This window comes from Ochotona curzoniae, unplaced genomic scaffold (genome assembly GCF_017591425.1).
Source record: "Ochotona curzoniae isolate NIBS_2020 unplaced genomic scaffold, NIBS_Ocur_1.0 contig_3498, whole genome shotgun sequence".
NCBI classification, from domain to species: Eukaryota; Metazoa; Chordata; class Mammalia; order Lagomorpha; family Ochotonidae; genus Ochotona; species Ochotona curzoniae.
Genome location: NW_024465885.1, coordinates 34,962,837 through 34,986,744, shown reverse-complemented (window position 1 = coordinate 34,986,744; position 23,908 = coordinate 34,962,837).

Below are 23,908 nucleotides of genomic sequence, written 5' to 3'. Positions count from 1 at the left end.
AGGCTTTAGGCCATCCTTGACTGCTTTTCCAGGCCAGAGGCAGGGATCTAGGCAGGAATTTGGGGCTGCCAGAATTAGAACCAGCAGGCATTTGGGAGACTAGAGTGTGCAAGTTGAGGACTTTAAGCCGTTAGGCTACCATGTAGGCCCTAAAGGTATTTTAAGGGCTTGAGCCATGATTAATTTTCTCAAAGAGTAATGCCTTATTAAAAGGCATGATGCGTCAGATATCACAGATTACAGATTTCCTGGATTTAAACATGATCTACTTATCTACTAAGAACCATAAATTTGAAAACACTAACAACTACTCCATTTATTGTGAACTTTGTTTTTTTATTTTTTCCTTTTTGGCTTTTATTTGTTTATTTTTTTATTGTTATTAACATTGTATTATGTGATACAGTTTTATAGGCACTGGGGATTCCCCCCACCCCTCCCATACCCCTGCCCCCATAGTGGATTCCTCCACCTTGCTGCATAACCTTTGTAAAGTAGTGTTTGTTCAGAGACAGAGCATAGACAAAAACTTAATTTCGAAACCAAATTTCTTCTTTTTCCCTCACAAATAAATACAGTAAATGGAGGGATCTTGAAAAGTTACTGAGTTAAATATTAAATTGTAGTAATTCTTAAAATATCTGAAACACTAATGTTTTAAAGTTTCAGCTACTGTAAATTAAATTATCTCTTCTGAGCCTAGCACAGTAGAGCTTGCAGCTAAACTCATTGCTTTGAATGTACCTGGATCCCACACGGGCACAGGTTCTAATCCTGGTGGTCCTGACTTCCCATCAAGCTCCCTACCTGTGGCCTGAGAAAGCAGTTGAGACAGCCTAAAGCCTTGGGGAACTGCATGTATGCAGGAGACATGGAAGAAGTTCCAGGTTCCTGGCTCTTGGCTTCGAATTGGTGCAGCTCTGGCCATTCAGGCCCTTCAGGAGCGAATCAGCAGATGGAAGATTCTCCTCTCTGTGTATCTGACATTCTAATAAAAATAGATAAATAAATAGAATGGTTTCTTCTAAGTATGATAAGATCTTAGCCCTTGATATTTGTGAATATGACTGTGCACCAGTGCATTGGATGCTCAAGGAATCCAGGTCTCATACACTCTCAGCAGAACAAACATGCTAGCAGGAAACGCACTTCCTGCATGGACCATGGGTGCTGAGCTGGCCAAGCACGGCTGTGGGTGAGCGCTGCCTCCCTGTTCCTCTTTCATCATCAGTTGCTTGTATGTAAGTGTATCACATTCCTTAGTTAATTGGTTTGATTGTTATAATCTGTCCGGAAAAATATGTATACTTCTCTGCCGCTATGGTGATTGTTACTTCATTTCTTTGCTATCTTTACAGAGGCTTTGGTGGTTGCCTAGGTAACCTGATATGTATGTATATACATATATACAAGTATGTATACACATATATACATATACATATATATACATACACACACACCTTTTGAGTTCAATAAAGTGTGCATTGCTTCGCTGGCCTTGCATCTTCTGTGTCCTGATATTTCTTGGCATGGTCATCACACCTCAGGTCCCAGTCTACTCAGAGAGATCATCCACATATGAACTTATTTAAAATGGAATAATTGGGCTCAGCGTAATAGCATAGTGGTTAAAGTCCCCACCTTGAATGCCCCAAGATCCCATATGGGCACAGATTCTAATCCCAGCAGCTCCACTTGCCATCCAGCTCCCTGTTTGTGGCCTGGGAAAGCAGTCGAGGATGGCCCAAAGCCTTGGGTCCCCGCACCTGCGTGGGAGACCCAGAAGAGCTACTGGCTCTTGGGTTTGAATTGGCTCAGCTCCAGCCATTGCGCTCACTTGGGGAATGAATCATCGGACAGAAGATCTTCCTCTCTGTCTCTCTTCCTCTCTATATATCCATCTTTCCAATAAAAATAAAATAAATCTTAAAAAATGAAATAATTGAAGATGAATATTTGAAACACAAATGTTTTAAAGTTTCAGCTACTATAAGTTAAATTATCTCTTCTGGGCCTGGAACAGTAGCCTTGCAGCTAAACTCATTGCCTTTAATGTACCTGGATGATGTCATCAACATGGGCCTGAATTTAATGTGACTCTCATCCTTCTTAAAGAGAGCTGCTTGGAGATGGACAGGAACAATGGAAGACTGCTCTGTGAAGAGAAGTTGCATGTATATGAATAAAGAAATGGCAGATTGTTGCTGAACCTGAGAAAATAGAAGGGGATCTTGGAACAGATAACTTTTTACAACCCGTGAAAGACCCTGCCCTTTCTAACCCGTTGATGTATAACTTCCAGGCTCTAATCTGTGAAACAGAAGACACCCGGTTTGTCATTCACGCTATAACTGGAGATCTGGCTTTAATTATTTGACATTGAGCTGAAAAGGAATAGTATACTTCATCAAGATATAAATGAACTTTTTCAGGTTTATGTCATGTTCAACATTATGAAAGGATTTTATGGCAACTGTGTTCTAGTCATGCTGAATTTATAAAAGAAATCAGCATAAAGAGTAACTATTTTGTACATTTGAATATGCATCATGTGGAATGATTTTTCCTGGAAACAATCTAATTATAGAACATGATAATTAAATACATTAACCTTCGAGTCATTTGAAAAATCATGATAAAAGTGAAAACAAGCAAAAATACCGAATTATGTCATCTACTTCTGACATAAAAGTATGTCACAGTGCAAGATATAAAAGTAGCAGCAAAACATGTTGCCCTGAAGGTAAAAATCATTGCCAAATATGTCATGTGGAATAGTGAAAAAATAAGTTTACAGCTTTGATCAAGTAACTCTAGCACTGTTATAACATGGAATGTTTTTGCTCATTAGTATGACAGTAATCATGCAGGGTCCTGTGTGATGTCTCAGCTGGCTAAATCTCTTCCTGCGAGTGCTGGCATATACACAACACTGGTTTGTTCCTGGGCTGCTCCACTTTTGATCCAGTTCTCTGCATGTGGCACCTTGTACACATGTTGGAGACCAAGAAGACACATGTGCCTCCCTGCTTTGGACCAGCTCAACTCTGGGCATTGCATGTGTTTAGGGAGTAAAATGACAGATGGAACATATTTCTCTGTCTCTCCTTTTCTCTGTGCATCTACCTTTATAATAAAAAAAAAAAATAATTAAAAAAATTACATGGAAGTAGCAATATTTTTGCTATTGTGTAAAAATAAAACTTCGTATTTCATAAATCATGTTAAACATCTGGGCCTAGCACAATAGCCCACTTCATCTTGCAAGTGTCAGGATCGCGTACAGGTCCTGAATCACATGCTGGTTGCCTCACTGCTACTGTGGAAGCACTAGAAAATGGCACAAAGCCACTGCAATCATGCAGAAGACTTGGAAAAAGCTCATGGCTCCTGGCTCCCTGTCACTTCATTTCGGTTCATTCCACCCACTTGAGGAGTGAACCAGCAGATGGAAGATCTGCCTCTCTTCTCTGAAAATTTACCTTTCCAATAAAAATAAATACATTCTTAAAAAATATCTGTTTAGTGCCCCAATGTTTTATTGTACACATTGACATGAAAAATTATTCATTTAAACAAAAGATTTTGGAAACAACAAACACTAGGGTAACAAACATTATATTTTAAAAATATCACAAACATGTAGATGAAATATAGTCAGTATTCTGTATCTCAAAGTAATGGAGATGCTTACTTTCATAACACAAGGAAGAAAAAACACAATTTTTAAATTTCTGGAATTTGGGTCATTTCAAATATTTTCTTGTCTTCTCCCTAGGGTAATATGAAACACTAAATCTTCAGGAAGTTCTGTAGTGAGAATAGAGAACGATATTCACTGTAGCCACTTTTTCAGTTCTTAAGATTCATTACTCACTTAAAATGCCAATTGGCAGATGCAGAAAAGGAGAGAGAGCCATCTGCAATTCATTCTCTGAATGACCACAAATATTAGGTGATGGCAAGTGGAAAGGAGCTGCCAAAGACTCCCACAATGGTGATCTCCCACAATGGTGGCAGAATCCCAAGTCATGGGTCATGATCAACTGCATTCCCAGGTGCATTAGTGGGAATGTTGAATCTGCAGCAAAGCACTCAAGGCCTAACCTGGCACTCCAATGTGAATGTTAGAAAAATAATGCAGTGTTGTAATCCCCCTGTACACAGTACCGGTCCCTGGTCCTGAGGCTATAGATATGCCTACATGTTTTCTAAGCACTATAATCTCTTCATTTCACAAGCTGAATGGATACCTTGAATGCAATGGGAATTTCGTCATCTTGAAAATGAAAAGACCTTTTCAAATATCAATTATTTGGATATCAGGTCATTCAAGGTGCATTTTAAGTTTTGCTCACTCCCTGATTCTTTTCTTTGTTTTATGGGAGAATGTGAGTATTATTCCAATTTTATTGTCCCACTAGGTCAACTTGGCATTGCTGCTTTGTCACTCATGTTGCTTATAGACCATGAATAACATTATAGACTGCTTAAGTTCCACAGGCAGTTTGTGAAAACAAACATAACCAAACAAACAGAATGCATAGTGTGATTTGACTAGGAACAAGACCTGTGGGTGAAGGTAAGCAGTTTGGTAATGGTTGAAGGCTACAAAATGGTGTGTTTTAAGGATATACTTGAGATAGTGACATACTGCTTTCTGTGCTTGGTTCACACTGTTGCATCCTAATCATAAAGTGTTGGCTGTCTAGCATCAATATGGGACAGAGTTATCAAAGCTTACACTACATCAATTCCTGCAATTTAGTCCTCAAGGAGTTTACCAAAATTCAAGACAGCAAGCTTTTTGTGTCAACCTCTTTCTTTAGAGAAGGAAGCTTTCTCGGACTATCCTGTCATAACCTTTAGGTCTGTCTTGTTTCTTATTTTCTCAATTGCATGTTGACTACCTCTCCAACTGTGTCCATGCTGTTGCAGGCAGCAGTAAAATAATGCCCAACACAGTTCACCTGGAGAGGAAGAATCAATCACCTTAAGTGTATGGTGCCAGGAGCAAAGACAGGGTCTAGTGGTGTTGTAAGCATGTACTGTCCGGTTTTGCAATCATGAAATTTTGTGAACAGTTAATTCTCCACCAGAGCCTTGGGGCAAGCTTTAGTACAGAGAGTAGATAGAATTGTAGGCACTTATACAGTTATTAAAAGGAAAATGAGTTTATATTACAGAAAAAAAAACAGAGTTTCTTTGTATTGTTCTTTAGTATCCATTGTGTCTTTTATCTAGTTCATTTCTTTATTTATTTTTTCTTTTTTCTTAATTGCACATTGCCTTTCTCCCCAATCCTGAACTCATTCCTGTGGGGCATTAGTAAAGGAGTGCTAATTGTAACTGTTATTGATGGTCTAAACTATGGCTACAAGAAAATAGTGAAGGGAGTAGAGGGGAAAGAAAGGTGGAAAGGGAAATCACTGAGTCTAAAGAAGTGTATAAAAAAAGACAGTATTTATTTTAAATAAGAAGATCATCCTACTTTTGATCTCTTACAAACAGATTTTCTCAGATGTATGAATTATCTTTGTGTCATCCTTTGGGAGAAAACTGTGTTGTTGATGGCAATCTTCACAGAAATTTTAGGCCATGTTTATCTTTTTTTATGTTCACCTCAGTTTTCCGTTTGTCTTTTCACAATGGTAGCGATGTTTTTCTGATTTGAATCATTTAAAGGAGTAATGGAGTCAGGCAAGCAACAGACAATGACTCAAGCGATTGGGTTCACATCACACATCTAGGAAAATCAAAGAGATCCAGGTTTCTGGTTTCAGGCCAGGCACCACAGCTGCCGTCACAATCATTTGAAAGTGAACCAGTAGATCAAAAATATCTGTATCTTTCTGTCTCTCATTTTTTTGTCGCTCTTTGAAATAAATACAAAAAACATTTTTAATGCAATGAAATAATAGATATTCTAGTTTTCTAAAAAATTACTAAAGTTAAGATAGGATTGACTGATAAGATTATATAAAAGTTAAATATGCCAATATTCAAATTTGACACATATATGAATAAAACAGAAGCATTTTCACTAACATATTAAAAAAGTCTTAAATTTGTGGATATAAATGAGTAGAACAAAAATCCCCACTATGGAAACAATACAAATTTATATAAGAATATTACAATAATAAATTTAATCAAGGCATATCATAAAAACATGTTTTAAGATGAGATGTAATAGCATAGAAGCATTATTTCATAAGATTCACCTCGTTCTTGTAGTTTCTTTAGTCTTTTATATTAACTATTATTTCCTAAGATTAATTATTAGTTTTAGCTCTAATTCATGCCCCTGTGGAACTTTTATCTTTCTATTTCTTACTTGTTGACTATCACGGTTAGTGGCACATTAAGTCTGTGATTAGACATTGGACTAAAATTGTGTTTTTGCAAAAATTAAAGAAACATAAAAAAAAAGACCAAAAGGAGGGGAATTAATGGAGAAAAAAGGGAGCTACAATTATTTTCATTGAATTGTGCTCTTGAAATACATGAAATTTATTATGTTTATATTAGTAAAATAAATCCCACAATGTAGTTTCTCCCACAATTTATTATTTTTGTAATACTTTAAACTAAATCTACTTTTTATATAGTACAAATTGGTTTCACTGATAAGGATATAAATATGTGCATTCAAACATCCATCTGGTGCTGTAACTAACTCGCTGAAGCTGGGATGGTATGGAAGGATGTAAGGTCATCACCTTTAGAGCTGGCATCCCCTACAGATGCTGTTTTGGATATCAACTACTCCAATTCCCATCTAACTCCCTCCTGATGTTCCTAGAGAATCAACAGAGAAAGATCAAAGCGCTTGGGCTCCTGTACCTACGTGGGAGAACCAGCTCCTGGCTGCGGACACTGTGACAACTTGAGAGTGAAGCAAAGGACAAAAACTATTATTATTTGTTTCTCCTGCTCACTGTGAATCTGCATTTCCAAGAAAATTAATACATCTTTAAAAGAAAAAAAAAATTAAAAAAACAAGTAAACAAACAACAACAAATAAACCACTTTGTAACTGGACGAAAGGAAAGCTGGTGAGCGAAACTGAAATTCCTGTGTTAAAGCACAGTGCAAAGCCATAATAGTAGAGAAGAAAAAGTAAAAGAAAAACAAGCAAAAAACTAACTAAAATGTTCCTTTTCTTTCCCCAGAGGATTCTTATTTTTTCCTAGAATATGAAAGATGGTAAAACTGTAAAAATATCAATACTGGAAGCAACACAACACAGACATTTCAGAGAATAAATGATAATCCCCAGTCCAAATTAAGTCTGAGAAAAAATGTGCTTGATTTCCTTTGAAAGGCAAACTTAGAGAAAAAGGAAAGGAGACAAGGAGAAAGACAGAGAGACAGAGATCGACCTTCCATCCCATGATTCACTCCCCAAACGGCTGCAATGGGCAGAGCCATAACAACCCAAAACCAGGAGCCTGGAGCTTCTACTGCATCTCCTGTGTGGGTCCAGGGGCCCTTTCTCCACTGCTCTCCCAGAGAAGTAGTCATGAGTGAGATGAGAAGCAGAGCAGCAAGGTTTAAACCAGTGACCATCTGGGATGCTAATGCCATAAGGGGAGGCTTAACCTGTTGGGCCATATTGCCAGCTCCCACATAAATTCCAAACAATGTATTTTGTGATTATTAATATTGTATATTTTAACTCATTGATGCATTGTTCCCAGTAGTAACCCCCTTCATATAATTATTTGGTTTTTAATAATAAAACTACTATAAATTTATTTATACAGATAAATATATAATATGTGGGTTTTAGTTTTAATACATATAAGTTATAACAAATAGAGATGATGTGTGTTAAGTTTTATGTCATTTATTTTTTTCCTTATCTGTCAACATTGTCCTTTGAAAAATCCAATATTTAGTTTTTAAGTAGTTATAGTACCTAAGGCATACATGTCCCATTTATGAGTCCTTACATAATCTGATGAGCATTTCTGTTTTCACAAGGCTTTTCTCCAACATATAATATTGTAATGAGCTTTATCATACACATCTTTTCCTCATTACTATGCTAAAATTTCATAGAGTATATTTTTAGAAGTGAAATAGTGATTAAATTTCACTAAATAATGATAAATTGCTCTCTAAAATGCCTATATCATCTCAAGCTCTTGACACCAATGCATATCGTTTCATACTTCATTTCTTTCTCATATATATGTATGCATACTCATCTCTATATATTCATTTTTACTTTCTGTAAGTTTCTATAAGATGGCACTTTATTTTAATTTACATTAAATTTAACATTCAAACTAAATTTTTACTGAATAATACAGCTGGTATTTCCATACAAATACACTATTTTATATTCATTGAGTGCAAGTTCATATTTTTTCCCCAAATTTTGACTTGCATTTGATAAATTTTGGTATTTCAATTTTGCCAATTGCATTTATGTTACACATAATGCAATCATGTGGTCTCGCTCTCTGCTGGCTGGAGAGCTTGCAGCCTTTCTTGTCACCCATGTTCCAAACAACCAAGTAGAAAATTCTGCTTTAAGCTGCACTTGATAGATAGTATCTGTTTCATTTTTTTACATTTATTTCCAAACTTTTATTATGTTTCAGGTTATATTTATGGCACAGTTGTTTGACTTTGTAGTAGACTTTTTTCGTGAGCCTTTGATAGCTTCCAATGGCATGCACTGAATCCAAATCACCTCTTCTGAGTCTTATTGATGTTACTACATTTTCTTCCATCCACTGAAGATTATGTTTTACTGTGTTTTGCAGAATGGTTTTTGACTCTAGTGTTTATAGACATTTTTCTTATTATATCCCTTGTCTTCACAGATTTTAGAGGAACTCACATTTTAGATCTATAATAATAAATTTATAACCATTTTGCTCATATTCAAATTTCTCTCATCCTTATGATACATAGATCTACTAGTTTTACACCTGAATTCTACTTTATCCAGCCTATAAATTTTGAGAGCATTTTAAAATATTTTCTTCTTCATTATTCAATGGAATTGTTATTGACATAATAGTTCTTTGTTCTAATAAATACAATTTTAGATGTTTAAAGGTACATGTTTAGATGAAGAGAGTCAGCAGTTCCAAAGACTTGAGTTCATACAGCAGTTCTTTTCTTGGGAAAAAAATAATTGAAAAGAAAAACAAAAATTATTAATAATTAGATTCACAATGTTATACACTGCCAATAAAGAAAATTTAAGAAAGTTTAGAGGGAGACTTGGAGAGCACTTGTAATATGATATGATATGATAATATTATACATCATCCATGACTACCAAAATGTATACAATTTTTTTTTTTTTAAGAAACACTGGCTTTATATTTGAAAGCCATAGATACAGAGAGGAGAATGGAGAAAAAGAAGGAGAGCGAGAGAGGGAGAGAGGGAGAAAGGTGTTTATTCCCTGGATGGCTGAGATGGTCAAGGCTGGGAAATTTCAAAACCAAAAGTTTCACCTAGGTCTCCCATGTGAGTGACGGTGGTTCAAGTATTTCATCTTTCTTTCATTGGGTTCCCAAGCACATTAGAACAGAGCTGAATGGGTCCAGCAAGGTAGCCTAATGGCTAAAGTCCTCGCCTTTCACACGCCAGGATCCCATATGGGGGTTGGGTCTAATCCCTGCAGCTCTGCTGTCCATCCAGATCACTGCTCATGTCCACGGAAGACAGTGGAGGATGGTCCAAGGCCTAGGGACCCTGCACCCGTATGGAAGACCTGGAAGGAGATCATGGCTCCTGGCTTTGGATCAGCTCACCTCCCACTGGTGCAGCTGCTTGGGAAGTAGTCATCAGATGGAAGATCTTCCCATTTGTCTCTCCTCCTCTCTGTATATCTTGCAGAGAGAGAGAGAGAGAGAGAGAGAGAGAGAGAGAGAGCGCTGAAGTGAAAGTAACAGCTGGGTCAGAAATTGTTGCCCATTTGGGATTTTGGCAGCAAGAGACCGTTTTACCAGCTACTGCTTGGATTTTCTTGCTATTCATGGTTGCTAGTGTGATTAGGAAATAATTGCTTGGAAATTAATAATTTGGAAATAACAGTCCATAACGTTTGCATTATTATTAAGAGCAGAGAAAAATATATCCATTTAACTATGTATTACTAATATTTATATAAGATTGTGGGAAATTATTATGCCAGTTTAAAATGTGAGAAATTATTTAAATTATATATAAAAGTACCTTCTAAAGCAAATTATCATTAATGTTTATATTAAAGTGGCAGCAAAGAGAGAAAGAGAGACTTCTCATTTGCTGATGCTATACCCCAAATCTTTCAACAACCAGAACCTTGTCAACTTAATGGCAGGAGTCAGCAATTCCATGTCTCACATTTGTGGCCAGGAATTAAATATTTAACAGTTATCCCTGACACCTTTGACCAGGGTCTGCATTAGCAGGAAGCTGTGTAAGTGACGCAGCTCATATAGTGTTAGGTATAACACTGTGATGTGTTGCGAGCCTTCACACAAAATTTCAGATTTGGAAGCATTTCACATTTTAGATTTTCAGATTACAAAGGGTTAACTTGTCTTTTATATTTGATAACTTGTTTACACTTGTTATTCTCTGATTCACTATGTCTATGTGTTCCTTCAAATTGGATTTAAGATTAGACAGAATATAATTCAGAACCAACTTCAAAGCATTGAGGTATCTGTGTACATTCTAATTAATTTCCCAGTTAATGAGGAAGGTTCTTGCAGATATACACAATGAGTTTGGAAATGCATTTTAAATGTCAGAGCTTCCTATTTGTTTTGGAATGGAGGGGGGGCTTTCACAGTATGGTTTCAGAAACATAAATTTTGCTTAGTACCTAGATACTAGTTTTTCACATATATGCCATATGTATATATATGTAGTGTGACTTCTACAAATCACAAAATAAATTTATATTTGTGGATTTAAACTAAGAGTAGTGTGAGATGTTTTGTTTCTCTAGATTCTCAAAGGATTTCTTTTAAGTGATCCTGAAAACCCCTTTTAATGATTTAATCAAAATATTCTCTTTTTTATCAGAATGTTATTAAAGCACATATTATTTAGGTATGATTTTAGTATCACTGTTAATGGTAGCCAATTACTTAATATTGCTTAAAATTACAATGTTGCTATATTTTACCAGCAAGCATATTGAAATATCCTCAGATATTCAGCTTTACATTTTATTTTTTATTTCTAGAATAATTACATGATAAGGAAAATTAATATATGGTACATTTTACAACTATATTCTGTCCAATATTAATATTATTAGAATAATTTTGAAGAAAGCCAACTCCTCCTGGGTAGAATTTATTTCAACCAAGTCATTGAAGCTAATGTTGGCTATCGATATTATGATACTTTCTAACAAAACCTCAGAAATAACTTCCTCTATTACTATGTAATGCACATTGAATTACCAACAGTTCTTTTTAAATATTTCAATTGCACCATTTAATTTTCCACATTGCATTATTCTACTAATGATAGACTATTACTGGCCATGCTATGTCTGCTCATTAACTGAGTCTTTACGGAGACTTGCATTTCATTCTGCCACCAGGATAAATTAACCCACTAGCCTAAGGAGGCGATTGCTACCGCTTGGATTTTCTTGCTATTCATGGTTGCTAGTGTGATTAGGATATAATTGCTTGATTTATTTACTTATATAAGCAGCTTGCAGGAAATGCTCTGCATTGGCCATGATATCTTTCTCCATCCATTCATGTGAAAATGTAGAATAGAGCAAAATTAAATAATATCTCCACGTACGATAGTGGAGAACTATAATCACTGCATATCATTTGTCATGTGGAGTGTAAAGCAAACCTTCAGGTGAAAGAAATTACAGAGCTCATTGCTGCTGTGTAACTCACTATTCCTCAACTGGGTAATTTTTGCTTGTTTATATTTTCAAATGAATCTTGCAAAAGCATGTGAAAATGTTCCTGTAATGATGGCTTTCAGAACATATTCACCAGAAGAATGTTAAATGAACCAAATGTTCCTATGCTTGTATTAATCAACTTCATGCACAGAAGAAATAGTTAATTAATTATTCAAAACTATCGACCTATAAAAGTTAATAAAAAATACCGTAAGCTACTGCATTCTATATTAACATTTTCACTGTATATTGCTGTCACAAATGTTTCAATTTACTAAGATTAACTATTCTTTTATTTTAATAGGCTTGGCAGTTAATTTGATATCATTATAAACCAATAATGCTGCTTTAGAGTACTCAGTGTTTGTTCTTGAGTCATATAGATACAGAAATAGACTAATTTTATATCAGCAAGTTTTTCCCTAAATCTCATAATTATGTTTTTACTGTGTTAGTCAATGTTGGGAAATTATATTAGGCAACTGCATTTGGTACAGCATTTAAAACACTGGTGGAGATGCATGCCTTGCCAGTTCCTATAGAAGGGCCAGAGTTCTAGTCCAGCTGTGCTTCTGATCCCGGCTTCATGCTCATGTCACCAGGGATGCAACTCAATTGCTGGTTTACCTGCTGCCTATGTGGGTGACTAGCACATAGTTCTGACATGGCCCAGCACTATAACTCAATGGCTAAATCCTTACCTTGCATATACCAAGATCCGATGTGGCACCTGTTTGTATCCGAGCAGCTCCACTTCCCATTCAGCTCCCTGCTTGTGGCCTGGGAAAGCAGTCCAGGATGGCCCAAAGCATTGAGACACTGCCCCCCTGTGGGAGACATGGAAGAAGCACCTGGCTTCAGAACAGTTTAACTCCAGCAGTTGTGGCCACTGGGGAATAAAACACTTGGGAGAAGATCGTTCTCTCTGTCTCTCTCTCTGTATGTATGCCTTTTCAGTAAAAACTGAGAAGTCTTCAGAAAAAAGAAGAAGTTCTGAGATCCTAGTTTCATCCTGGCCAAGCCAACACTTTTTTAGGCATGCAGAAGTGAAGCAAAGCATAGAAAAATATCTGTGTGTGACTTTGCCTTTCAAAAAAAAAAAAAGGAAGAGGAAGAAAAAGCAGTACTTTAGGTGAAAATTTGAGAATGTATGCATTTATAAATATTTCATGCAAGAGTTGTATGGTCAATATTAGTATATATTAATATTAATGAGTGCTTTACATTATATTCATGAGGGCAGCCATAAATTGAATCTTTCCCACAGAAGTTTCAAATATTGACCTTAAATGTTTTATTAAAACTTCTGAATACTGTGAAGCACACAAAGTACCTCCAATCATTAACATAAAATGTGATAAGAGTATTATTCCAAAACTGCATTTTTTCACATGCAAATAATATGAAATATCTTCCTCATTGTAGTGCTTGCTCTCCCATCTAATGTATCTTTTCACTCATGAGGTTAATGAGTCACTAAATATAATTGCTTTGTTTATCATTTATATATTGAATATTACTCTATGACAATTGTGGTTCAACATGAATTAGTTTAAAAACATAGTATTCATAACCTTGGGAAAATAAGACAGAAGTGCATATTTATCAGGCAGTTTAAAACACATAAAATAATCACTACAAAACGTATAGATTGGTCATAATTGAAGAGTTCAGCTGGTAGACTTCACGGTAAATGAAATAAGCAGTCACAGAAACACATTTCCACCTTCATTCTCATATTTAAGCTAAGTTAGAAACAAAATCAATCTGTACACTGTTAGAATTTCTTACATGTTTCAGACTTAATTCTTCAAACCCAAATACATTATCACAGATAACCTAGACAGCAACAGAATGCTATTTGCCTTGCATAGCTCCTCCCCTAGAAGGTTCCTAAGTGTAAAGATAAAGCATTGCAAAGTTTACCAAGGAACCTTTCTGCACCTCCCCCAACGAGCTGCTTAAAAAGACAGTGCTTGCAGTCTAAGTGGAACGAATCTGGCTTTGGACTCATGACTCTTCTTCATTGACTTAACTGCTGTTCTCTTGATCACCTGTTGTAGCCTTTTTAAGTAACATCTTTTCCATTTTAACTGACTGATTCCTCATTTTCTTGGGCCTGTAATACTCCTGCAAACCTCACAAATTACGGGAAACTTGAATAATTGGTGGAGAGAGGGAATCTGGATAGTGGGTGACAAGCCAGAGTTAGAATAAAGAAGTCAAGCTCTTATTGTTTCTCAGCATCGTGAAGTGATTCTAATTTCTAAGGGCCAATGAGTATTTTATGATAAAGTAAAACAAAGGAGATCCAATGCTCTAATCAAATGCCATGTCAAGAATAGGAAATTTTGATAAGAATGATTGACTGGTACACCTTGTATAGATGTATTGAAACTTGATAATGTAGTCAATACATGTATACACTCATTAAAAAGGAAATGACAAATGTTAACTATGTGAATAAATAGGGATTTTTAAAGTTTGCTTTTAACTTGCTAAATTAGCAAAGTTTGATAAATGTGCATTGACCAGTGAAAAATTATGAAAGAAACTGGCATTCATGTATTGTTAATGGAACTGAAAATTTTATTCCTACTTAGATATTTCTTTTTCAACTGCTTCTAATATGGTTATAAACATAAATATCTTTTGATAGCATTAGCTGTAATCTAAAAATTATATTTTCTCCCAATTACAATATGCTTTTAGTACAATGTTGATTTCTACTCACTAATAACTTGCCAATATATAATACTGACCGGTTGTTTATGTTTTTAAAATACTTGTGTGGCCTGCTACTGACATCAAGCACGCTATCTGCCATGAAACAAAACAGAGAGTTTCATTTTCTAATTTGTGTTCAGAAATGGAGAAAGAGAGAGAGCACATGCCCATTTGCTGGCCTACTAAGTGACTACTCGCACTCCCAGGGATCATGCTGAGACTGGAACCAAGAGCTGTGAGCGAAGCCCACATCTACACCTGTACCTCAGGGATCCTACTGCTTGACAATTGCTTGCTGCTTTACAGAGTACACATACACAGGAACTTAAAGTCCGAAGCGGAAGCTGAATTCAAGCACTGGTATTCTAATATGAGATTTAGGCATCCTAACAGCTCTTATATGGGAAACTTCTGGTCTTAAGCAATTAAAAAAAAAAAATTCCAGTGAGTATCTGAAATAGGAAAACACGCATAATTTAATAAGTGTTATAAAGCTTAACAAGTCTGAACCAGAGAGCAGGGAATTCTAATCAAATCTAGTCACACTTGCATAACTGCATAGTGATATCAAAGAGAATGACCCAGAATTCTCCCAGAATCCCACTGTAACAGTAAGTTCCTTGTGTCATACTCATGGCTGAACACATTTGGAAACCAAGCTCAAGGAGTAGTTTGCATTTTTGGCAGAATATGTATTAGACATTTTCTGTGAGAGAAAAGGAAGGCATTCATGGCAACCCAGGTTAGCCATTCTCCTTTCAAAAATAACAAAGCCAGGATTTAAAATAAAAATAGTCACTTATACATCTCTCCATTAAAAATAAAGTTTTATTGAACGTCAATTTTCCGTTAACATGTTTAAAAGATTTTCTCAAAAGAAAAAAAGATTTTCTCATTGACTTGGATTCTCTTTGTTGCTGAAGTATTAATTTCAGTCATATTAACACTTATCTAGTAAATCAATTTCATCTTTCATTCTCTTTCTTTTATATATATATAAAGTTTATATATAATTTATATATAATTTCTTTGTTTTATATGTAATTTCTTTCTTTCTTCCTTTCCTTCTTTCTTTCTTGTTTCTTTCTTCCTTTCTTTTTCTTTCTTCCTTCCTTCCTTCCTTCTTTCCTTCCTTTCTTTCTTTCTTTCTTTCTTTCTTTCTTTCTTTCTTTCTTTCTTTCTCTATTTCTCTCTTTTTCTCTTTCTCTCTTTCTCTCTCTCTTTCTTTCCCTCTTTCTTTCTTTCTTTCTTTCTTTCTTTCTTTCTTTCTTTCTTTCTTTCTTTCTTTCTTTCTTTCTTTCTTTCTTTCTTTTTCTTTCTTTCTTTCTTTTTCATTTGAAAGGCAGATACCAAAAGGAAGAGAGACACAGAAGAAGGTCCCCCATCCAACGTGGCTGCAACGTCTAAGGTTAAGCCGATCTGACACCAAGTGTCTAGAGCCTCTTCAAGATCTCCCACACGGGGGAGTGCAGGGTCCCAAGGCTTTGCAGCATCCTAGACTGCTTTCCCAGGCCAAAAACACGGAGCTGCATGGGAAGCAGAGCAGCCGGGATTAGAACCAGCAATCATATGGGATCCCAAAGTGTGCAAGGCGAGGACTCTAGTCACTAGGTTACTATGGCGGGCATACTAGTTTTTGATTTCACACTTACCTGGTTACTGATATAGTTCTATCAGTACTGATGTTGAGCAACTATATTTTCTGAGTTGAGGATTTCTAGTTTTACAATATTACAATCTATTACAATATAAATTGGTTCCTCTCTTACATATGCTAATCTTTCCATCTTCTAATTAATTAGGGTTTTGAAAAATGTATCTTAGTGGTGAGCATTATGATGCAGTGTTTTAAACTGTCACTTGGCATGTTAAGATATTATATTAGAAACTGCAACTCTGCTTGCAGTCCCCACCCAGACTGCTTACTAATGCATCTGGCAGATGCTAGTTTGGGATTCCTCCCTTCCCCAAATTCCCACCCCCAAATGATTTTCATCATATTGTTATAACAGTATACTCCTTCATGAGTAGGTATAATTCCATCAGTCTGTTATGTAAGCGTGCCCTGACATTGTTGGTACAATGTGATACAGTTCAGCATCGCGTTGCCTAGAAATGTCCAAGAGTTCCCCTGGAGTCCATCTTTGATTTGGAAGTAGGGATGCATACTGCATTGTATCTTCACATCTGGATATGCTAGTCTCTATTACTCCATCACTATGCATTCCCTTAGATGAGAAACCATGAAATAAGGTCAAAAACAAGTATGAAGTAAAAGAAAAAAAAAAAATAGGAAGAAAATACAACTCCATGGGATTGAAAAAAATTTGCACTAAATAATTAATGCATGGGTGACAAAATGTAAACACAAAAGCCTCTTCAGTAAAATGATGCCACTGTGTAATCCTTGAGCCAGCAATGAAATCAACAAGAGAAATGATGTATTTGGAAGAAATCTACAATTATAATTTTGGGGGAGTATGTTCCTAGGAATGGGGTAGCTGGGTCACATGGCAGGTTTATTTGCAATTCTATAAGCACTTTCCATACTGATTCCCATAGTGGTTGTACTAGCCTACACCCCAAGAGCAGTGAAGGAGGGTGTCTTTTTCCCCACCTCCACGCCAGCAGGTGTTATTAGTTGAGTTTTGAATGGTCAGTCTCACTGGAGTTAGGTGGTACTTCAACAATGGTTTTCGGGCCCGGCGCGGTGGCGCAAGTGGTTAAGTCCTTGCCTTGCACTCCCGGGATCCCATATGGGCGCCGGTTCTAATCCCGGCAGCCCCGCTTCCCTTCCAGCTCCCTGCCTGTGGCCTGGGAAAGCAGTCGAGGACGGCCCAAAGCTTTGGGACCCTGCACCCGCGTGGGAGACCCAGAAGAGGCTCCTGGCTTCGGATTGGCATAGTATCGGCCGCTGCGGCTCACTTGGGGGGTGATTCATCGGATGGAAGATCTTCCTCTCTGTATCTCCTCTCTGTATATCTGCCTTTCTAATAAAAAATAATAAAAATAAATCTTTAAAAAAAATAATGGTTTTCATTTGTATCTTTCTGATGGCTAGGGAGCCTAAGCATCTTTCAATATGCCTGTTAGCCATTTGAATGTGTTATTTTGAAAAATGTCTGATCCTTTTTGTTATGGATTGTTTGCTTGTTTGTTTGTTTGTTTGTTTTTCCTGTCCCTTGGTTTCTGAAGCTCTTTGTAAATCCTGGCTATTAGACCCCTATCCCTTGCGCAGTGTGCAAAAGTTTTTTTCCCCTTCTGTTGGTTGCTTTTTCATTTTGTTAACTGTTTCCTTTACTGTACAGAAGCTTTTTATTTTAATGTAGTCTATTTGTTTATTTTGTCTTTGAATGTCTGGGCTGTTAGCATCTCTTCTCAGAAGTCTTTCCCCATTCCTGTTTCCTTTAGAGTGCTTCATATGTTTTCCTTTAATAGTTTGATAGTTTTTTGGGTGTAGATTTGGATCCTTGATCCTTTTAGAGATGATTTATTTTTTTGTAATGTCACAGTCTTCCTTTTCTGAAAGCTACTATCCAGTTATCCCAACAGCATCTGTTGAATAGAACAGGCTTTCCCCTGGATTGTTTTCTATTTAGATGAATACATTATTCCTAAGAATTTTATTTTTATCATAATCTGAGAAATCAATAGCTTACATATCTCTGAGACATTTATGTCATATTCCATTTTAAGGGAGTTATTGCACCAAAACACTTTGCTGTGAAAAAAATGCATATATTAAGTATGTTATTTCCTTTTTTTTTAAGATTTATTTTTATTATTTTTTTATTGGAAAGGCAGATATACAGAGAGGAGAGAAAGAGAGGAAGATCTTCCATCCGATGATTCACTCCCCAAGTGAGCCGCAGCGGCCGATACTATGCAGATCCGAAGCCAGGAGACTCTTCCGGGTCTCCCACGCGGGTGCAGGTTCCCAAGGCTTTGGGCCGTCCTCGACTGCTTTCCCGGGCCACAGGCAGGGAGCTGGAAGGGAAGAGGGGCTGCCGGGATTAGAACCGGCACCCATATGGAATCCCGAGCGTGCAAGGCGGGGACCTTAACCACTTGCGCCACCGCGCTGGGTCCTAAGTATATTATTTCTAACAATTGTTTGTATTGCTTGTATTGTGAATAGGGTTCACAGTAAGATTCATAGCAACATTTGCTGAAAGTTACAGGTTGAGTGTCATTATAGTTGCTCATCATACAATGATACATGTAGGCTAATATAGTGCAGTGCTACTAAATATTTTAAAATGAACTGCAGCTAAAGGAAGTTTGTCTTCTTTTAAATTAATCTTATAACATCACTGTCCTTCAAAAATTTAACAACTAGTGTCACATTTTGGTAAATACTAAGAGACTATGAAACCTCTGGAAGATATAAACAATACATCAACTTTAAAGGTGAATCACATGGAAGCTTGTCCTGTTCTAGTTTTCAGGATCTCAGTTTCTATTTATTTATTTATTTATTTATTTATTTATTTATTTATTTATTTATTTTTACATAAGATTTCTCAGTACTGTTTCTTACAAAACTTCATGAAAAAGATAGAATTAAAACATTTGCATTTTAGCATTTTAATTAATGAAGATAAATGTATGTGTTTACATCAACTGCTAGCTTAATTTAGTCAGTAGCAACTTCAATTGTAGACTAGTTCTTATGAAAATAAAATGTTTGAAAAATACTTCAGTTCATTTCCATCACATTCTGAAGGATCTACCCTCTTCACCAAAACAGATCTTGGTAAGTTTGAAAACACTGAAGCTTTAGTTCTTGGTTGTTATGTTTCATTGTTGAACACAAAATAAATTGAGCATCAAATAGACTGTAATTTGCTCACTTTACACAAGTGTGCCTTTTACTGCAAGGTTATATAGATGTCACAGAATTACTTAATTAACTTTCTTTTAGGATGAACAATGCTCCTGTGAAAACTCACGAAGCTATGTTGAATCACCAATGATTGAATGACATGAAACTATATATTAACCCTACGAAGTAGTGGTTATGAAAAAGTTCAGAAAGAAAATAAAAAGAAAAATGTGTTTTTCCTTATTTTGCATTTTATCATGATTTATACTACTTTGAAATTATCAAGGCAGAGTATCAGTCAAGATTGCATACGGGTAAAATCAAATTTTCATCAAATTCACAGAAATATTGGGTGAACTCTAAATTGGGGATCAAGAGAGAAGCAATTTCTATTTTATTCTCTCCTCTGATATATATATACACACACAGACATATTAGCACCATCAATTAGGAAGTCCTCCTCAGAATGTTTGTGTGTGTGTGTGTGTGTGTATTCCTTATTTCACATAATTATGTCCTTCCTTTAAAATGTTTTTTGTTTGGTCAATGATAATAATTGCTTAACCTTTGTGTTAATAAGAGCTCACATTTCCCTAATATCCCACCCTATCAATCATAGTATGTTGTTCCTAAAAATAAAGATTAGCTTAATTATGCAAACACATGGACTATATTTTTATAAACTTCCAAAAGTTTAAATAACATCTTCGAAGAGACATTTCTTCATAGTCTGACACAATCCTAATTGCATAATTATTATCTTTTTAACTTTTGATTCATTTGAATTTTAGATTCACACAGAGAAAAATAGAAAGAAAATGTTCATCTGTCTGTACACTCCATGTAAGAGTTGGGCTTAGTCAGGGGTATACCAGAGACTCTCTCTATGTAAAGCCATGACCCGCTGCCTCCCAGGGTGAGCATAAACCAGATAGTAGATGGAAAGCTGAGGTAACACCCATGTGCCTGCACTTCTGCTGTGATACAGAGGTCACAGTTCATGTCGTAACTCTCAATGACAACACTTTCCCATCTACCGTCTTAAATAGATGTTTGATGTGCATGGTAAGTTTCCTGGGACACCAACATCCTGTAATAGAGTTCCTGGGTTTGGGCTATTTAGGACCTGGCTCTGCTGCAGATCCTATGTTCCTGCTAAAGTCAGTGCTGGGAGAAGCAGGTAATGGCTCAGGCATTTCAATCTGCACAACCACGTGGGAAAAGCAGATGCAGTCCCCAAGCATTCGGGGAGTGATCCAATGAATGGCTCTCTCTTTGTCTCTATCTCATTCTCTCCTTGAAATATATTAAATAAATGTAAAAAAAGAAAAAAAAAAGGAGCAAAAGAGATGGAAAGAAAAAAAAAAAGCCTGATTAGCCCTATTCCTTCCTATAGCTAAGGAATGGTTCTGAGCTTTTCTACTTAATCAATGTATCTGTGAATATGCTCCTATCTACTTACCCTTCATGACAGTTGTCGTTCCTGAAAAAGGTTTTTTTTCTTATTTTTATTTTCTTTTCATTTAACTGTTGTTCTCCACTTTTGTGAGAAGATTTGCTGGTGCTTTAGCAATGATCTTAGTGAACATAAGATACATTTCATTCATGTACACAGAACAAGCTATTATAAATGTCTATACATGTATTTGTCCACTGTCTTTTATTGAGGGTATTCAAATTTACTTAACATTAAGTGACAGCTGCTCTAGGAGGGTGGAAGAGGAAATCCCTGAACCTAAATAATTGTATCTTCAAAAAATAAAGAATTGGGCCCAGCAGAATTGCATAGAGGCTAATGTCCTTGCACTGAACGCGCCGGGATCCCATTGGGCTCTGTTTCTAATATCGGTAGCCCCTCTTCCCATCCAATTCCCTGCATGTGAACTGGGAAAGCACTCGAGGATGGGCCAAAGCCCTGGAACTCTGCAACCACTTGGGAGACCGGAGCACATTCCTGGCTTCTGGCCTTTGTGGCCACTTGGGGTGTGAATCATTTGATGGGGGATCTTCTTCTCTGTCTCTCCTCCTCTCTGTATATTTGCCTTTGCAATAAAAACAAATCTTAAAAAAAAAAATAAGGAAAGAAAGAAAGAAAGAAAGAAAGAAAGAAAGAAAGAAAGAAAGAAAGAAAGAAAAGAAGAGAAAAATAATGAAAAAAGGCAGTTTCACATCTATCATCCTGAGTGATATCCTAGAGCATATTATAAATTCAAAGTTCATGATGAATGAATATACTTTTTTTCAAAAACTGCATTTTTTTGAGCTTTCTAATCTCTCTACATAAGCTATATTATACTCCCTTTAAGTGGGCTCTCAACAAGGCCTGTCTCCTGCAGTTGACATTCTTAGGCAATCATTTCTTGTTCAGCAGAATTGGGCTCACTAAGTCACCTCCTTCTGAGCAATAACATGTAGCAAAAGCAATGTGCTGTGACCTCCATGCTTAAGGTACTATATACAGTGACTTCTGTCTGTTTTGTAGGTTGCCTCTATTTCCATCTTAGCTGCCATATTCTGATCAAGTTTATTTGTTCTGTTAAAGAGAGGTGTGTGACAAGGAACTGAGTCTATGTCTCTATCAGTAGGAAGCCCTAAAATTAGGTCATCACTTAAACAGATCTTGAGGAACTAAATAGTATCAACAATGATAGAAGGTTTTCATTTCATTGTTCTTCAGTTGGGTTTGTATGATACCCAAGATTTTGGTTGTAAAACGATTATCACCTTTAAATTATTTCAAATAGGAGATGCAGTCGAATTATACCTCGATCCCTAATTTTCAGCTTTTGTAAATTAATCTCCTTTCAGCTTAATATTACCTGACAAATCCACTTAATCAACTATTACGCTATATTTCAATGGTATCAGTTAACTTTGTCAATTTACTGTTCCTTGTAGAAGCAGTAAATGTTTCTGATGACAAACAAAAATATACCAGCGGGCTATGATGTCTCTATTTCTAAGTAATAGGCTAGTTAGAAAATTGAATTATTAATATTTGACATCATTGTACCATACCACATTTCATTATTTCTATTAAATTCAAGAAATGTCTTCCTTTTTTTTTTTTAAAGAGAATGCTTATTTTCCCAAATCGTATATAACTCAATTCTGTAAGTCTGGTAAGTATAAACTAAAAAGCAGTTTCCTGACTATTTCTGATATTGCTATCAGACATATGCAAAGAATTTTAAATTTGTGCTGATTTTAATTTCCACAATTATAACTTGGAAATAAAGAAAAATGTAGTCCATATATGGAATCGTAGATTAATTGCTCAACTCATTGACAGACAAAATAGCCATATTAAAAACTTGTGAATATTCTCAAAAAAAAAAATGTCCAAGTTTTGTGGAGTGCTTAGATATTTATCTGGAACATGGGGAATGGTGCCATCACTAAGTTGAAATGAGGTCATATTTCTATGAATTGTACAAACTGCAACATTTTGAAAAGTACAATATAATGCTGATTTTTTAATGTTTTCTCTTTTCTTCAACTCAAGCTTAGAATTTGTACAATAGATTACACAGTTATGTATAGAAGGTTTTTGACATAATTATAGAAAATCAAAAAGCAAGAAAAATACATTAATTAGTGTCAGTGTATGTATTTGAGTATCAAGATGCATTAGTCCTGTTTTATCATCAAGAATCGTCAGAACTTAAATAAATATTTTACAAATAAATAATACACATTGATTCTAAAGACATGGAATGAATATATTGGTGTTATGCATTGGAATGCTTAAGGCATCTGAGAATTGAACCTACATGGCAGTTTTCAAATAAAAAATGAAAGAAAGGAAAAAAAGTCTGGATTGTCACGAAGAAAAAGTGTTTCTTAGGCTTAAGTACACATTAAGACTCACAAGTCTGCCATAGGTGACATATGGTGTTATTCTACTCAAAGGTTATTGGGCAGGAACCTCAGGTGACCAGCAGGTTGACAGTAGGTATTTTTCACAGTGAGTCTTGGAGCAGCTGGTGTAGTAAGCCATGACTGTCCACGAGTTGCTCCCTTGGTTATAGCTAAGATTTTGGAAAATAAAAATCCAGAATGTACAGGTGGTGGAATCACCCTTCATTAAAAGCCTCATGTCCGACGGGAACCACATTATCACCTGTCCAAATGTAATCTTATTACATGCAATATATTTGGTAATCAGTAAATGCTTTGAAAGAGTGGATACACAACTGATAAGTAAATGATATTCAAATGGACCTTTAATTGATTCCAGACTGATGCAAAAGTTTGGTTATTTTATTTCCAATAGGAATGATGATCATGAGAATGTAGTCATTTTGTTTTTACTTATAAGTGGATTCATTCAGTAGGAAATGTGTGTAGGATTGAAGAATGCTAATATAAGGACAACAAGCAACAATGAAATAGAGTGATGCTGATTATGCTCTTCAAGAAAAATGAGATTAGGTTTGCATTATTTTATA